At 39.6% G+C, this 3,951-nt stretch overlaps 1 protein-coding gene across 1 annotated transcript in view; it reads left to right on the top strand.

Annotated features, from left to right (window-relative positions):
* Positions 1 to 674: 674 nt before the first annotated feature.
* Positions 675 to 3,951, top strand: part of LOC106012825 (mucin-12-like) — a 12,744-nt gene continuing 9,467 nt past the window's right edge. The window contains exon 1 of the mRNA XM_035971785.1: positions 675 to 1,005. The gene's annotated coding sequence lies outside the window, so the exon portion shown is untranslated. The remainder of the gene's footprint in view (positions 1,006 to 3,951) is intronic.

Below are 3,951 nucleotides of genomic sequence, written 5' to 3'. Positions count from 1 at the left end.
CAGGAGGTTTCCTCAATACTGGGGATCAGAGCGCATCTTGACCAAAGCTAACGTTTCAGTGCACACTCTCAATTGTATTCATTTAATTTTGACGCAGCCGGGGGCAGCCAGATTTGTGTTTTGCTTGTTTATTATTTTTTACATGGGAATGGAAACGAGTGGACTTTTTTAAAACCTATTTTTAACTCTCAATTCTTACGAATGTACCAAGTGGTTAAATAACGCCTTCTTCCTAGTAAAGGGCCAAATATCCGCCAACTATCGATCGGCTTAATTGGGCTAACTATTTTTTTTTGTCAGTGGTAATTCTTTGTGTCTCGCAAAAATTCCCTTCCAGTTGTCAGCAGTTTTATGCGTAGTCTGTTGACAACATTATGACAACAAGTATTATGTTCCTCCTTTGTGTTTCGAACTGCTCACCGAAGTAGTGTACCTTCAAAGAGAGGCCTGAACCAGTAGATTTTTTGGGCTTCTTTCTCATTATCAATTATATCAATGGCTGTCACTGCCAACGACAACGCTTGTAATCTGAAGAAAAAAAAAACCCCTCTAGAGTTTTCGTCTAGTGTTGTCCCAACTTTTAATTGCATAACAACACTTGTCGCGCTTTGTCAAAAAAGAAATCCAAATCCCCCCCCCCCCCCCCCCCCCCCCCCCAAAAAAAAATAATTTTTTTAAAAATGTCTGTCTCGGCCTCTCGGTCAGTGGGTGAGAGGAGAGCGAGACTTACGCCTCGGGGCGTGGCAATGTCCGTGACCAACTATTGGCTCGTAATCAGCTGACGACAGGAAGTAAAATTTTAGTTTTCTTTGTGTTTTGAAACGTGCAGCGAAGTAGCGTACCACCAAAGAGAGGCTCGAGCCAGTAGTTTCCGGATTTTTTCGTTATTCTCGATTGGATTATCAGCGAGTGTAGACGTCTTGCTATTCTGTGTTTTATTCATCATAGGCACTTGCGTTCAATTCCGAGTTTTCAGGCGTTTTCTACAATTGTGACCTTGAGACGGTAGGTGGTCACTTGTTATTTCATTGTTATATTATGTTTCCAGTTTTTGTTATTTGTTTATTCCTTTACCTATTTATCGACTGCATCGTCGCGTTAGATGTCACTTTTCTGAATTATACTGAATTAATTCGACCATGATTCAAATCTGAAACGCTTCATTCTGAAATTGGGGGCAAATTTCCACCACTATTTTATCAAATTAGCGAAGTGCAGCTCTTAGCATCTTTAATATTCTGAAAACTGCAAATGCTATGCTATGTGATGTCTTGAACTTTAATTGAACAAACTCTACCCACGTGCTCTGGTCGACGCAATGTTGAACTTGTGTATGCCAACAGCAGACAAGATTTGTCTTATTTTAGGAAGGGCTGGAGTGGAGGGTGCTTGTAGTTCGATTACAATGTGTAAATTAATATATCAGGGTTGTTGGGATTTTATTTAAGAAAGACTTTCAAAGTGAACAATAACCACACCACTATAGCCTTAACCAATTACCTATTTATCGACTGCATCGTCGCGTTAGATGTCACTTTTCTGAATTATACTGAATTAATTCGACCATGATTCAAATCTGAAACGCTTTATTCTTAAATGGGGGAAACATTTCAACCACTATTTTTATCAAATTAGCGAAGTGCTGCTCTTATCAATTTTAATATTCTGAAAACTGCAAATGCTATGCTTGGTGACGTCTTGAACTTAAATTGTTGGTACTGTACCCACGTGCTCTGATAGACGCAATGTTGACTGTGTGCATTCCAACAGCAGACAAGATTTGTTTATTTTAGGAAGGGCTTGAGTGGAGGGTGCTTGTAGTTCGATTGCAATGTGTAAATAAATATACTTAGGTTGTTATTTTTTAAAGAAAGACTTTCAAAGTGTACAATAACCACACTATAATAGCGTTAACCAAAACCAGCTAGTCAGCTAAAATAGTACAACACAAGGAGCAAAACGCCGCCCGGTTGTGTAATGGCTACCTGGCGTAACAATCAGCCGGACTGGCTGGGGTCTTTTGTGAACACACCTGTCACGACCCGTTGCACATGTTTCAGCATCAGTGAAGGTCCAGGTTTTATCAATTCCCGCCCACGTTTTGTCAATTCCCTCCCAGTTTCTGTCAGCTGAGAGCCTCCTTTGTGATTGAAATTCAAACACCAATGGGGAAGAGGGCAGGGGGTTTCCTCAATACTGGGGACCAGAGCGCCTCTTGACCAAAGCTAACGTTTCAGTGCACACTCTCAATTGTATCCATTTAATTTAGACGTAAACCGGGGACAGCCAGATTTTGGTTTTTTTTTTTTTTTTTTTTTTACATGGAAAGGGAAACGAGGAGACTTTATATGTAATTTTTAAACTCTCAATTCTAACGAATGTACCACGTGGTTCAATAACGCCTTCTTCCTAGTAAAGGGGCAAATATCCACCAGCTATCGATCGGCTTAATATTGTTAGTTGCCCTTCTTTGTGTCTCGCAAAAATTCCCTTCTAGTTGTCAGCAGTTTCAGGCGTGGTCTGTTGACAACATTATGACGACAAGTATTTTGGTCATCCTTTGTGTTTCGAACTGCTCACTGAAGTAGCGTACCTCCAAAGAGAGTCTCGAACCAGTAGATTTTTTGGTTTCTTTCTCATTATTAATTCGATCAATGGCAGCCACTGCCATCAAGAGCAGTTGAGTCTGCAAAGAAGCTGCAAAGGTTTCGTTTGATGGTGACCCAACTTATAATTATATAACAACGCTTGTCTTGCTTTGTAAAATTTTTTTTCTTAAACATGTCCGTCTCGGCCACCTGGTCAGTGGGTGAGAGGTGAGCGAGTCGTACGCCTCAGGCGATTTCTTCGATTGTGATCTTGAGACGGTGGGTGGTCTCTTATTAAGTTAAAGTTGTTATTTTATTTGTTTCCTATTTTTATTATTTGTTTATCCTTCTATCTATTTTTTGGGCGCATCATCCGTTTAGATGTTACCTTTTTGGATGTGGATGACCATGATTCGAATCTGAAACTGTTCATTTTGAAATTGGGGAAGGAATTTCCACTAGATCTACTACTTTATCAAATTTTCTGGGTCATACTGGGGGAGGAGGACGGTAGGAGTTTCTGCCTCTAGATTCTAAAAATTAAATACCTTGCACGTTTTTTAAATATCATGAACCACACATTGAATTGGTTCTTTTTAAAGCCAAAACATTTACATTTCATGAATTTGTAGCGGGTCAATTTGATACTGAATGGGTATTCTTTCTGGGACACACTTGATACATACCATCATCATCATCATCATCATCATCATCATCATCATCATCATCATCATCATCATCATCATCATCATCATCATCATCGTCTAGGGCACGTCCACACTGCACAGCACGCTCTATGCACTTTATAGCTATCATTACCCCATCAGACCTTTGTACACTCAAAATTACTCTCGGCTCCTCTTAAATATACAGTGAAAGCAGCGGATTTCAAGCCTTATAACACAAACTAACAACGTATTATCTTAAGCTGTCTATAGCTGAGCATCAATTCCCACGTCGGTGAGGACACAATGTCGCCCTTTGGCGTGATTCGTGTGGAAGCTTAACGAAATGCTGCTTCGATCAATTTTTTCCTCATTAGTTTTCTCGTACATCATTTTAATTTGGGATGTCGTGTTTTTTGTTATCTATAGGTTCTGGTGCGTTCGTCGCTGTTTCCTATCTGAAACACTTCATTCTTCTGAAGATCAGAGTTCCCGCCTCTTAATTTACACATACCTCCACTGTGTTGAAAGTGTCGAGTAACTATAGCATAAAATATAACATTCTATTCATTATTAAGGACAAACATCTTTTAAAAAACGCACCTGTCCAGTGGCTGTATCTTTTTTAAATTCTGATTTTTATTACTCTTTTTGAGATGGTCTTTGTTTGTCTTAGGTTCGAGCCTCTCTTTGAAAGT

Source organism: Aplysia californica, unplaced genomic scaffold (genome assembly GCF_000002075.1).
Source record: "Aplysia californica isolate F4 #8 unplaced genomic scaffold, AplCal3.0 scaffold00019, whole genome shotgun sequence".
Taxonomy (NCBI): Eukaryota; Metazoa; Mollusca; class Gastropoda; order Aplysiida; family Aplysiidae; genus Aplysia; species Aplysia californica.
This window is presented reverse-complemented; position numbering and strand designations above follow the sequence as displayed.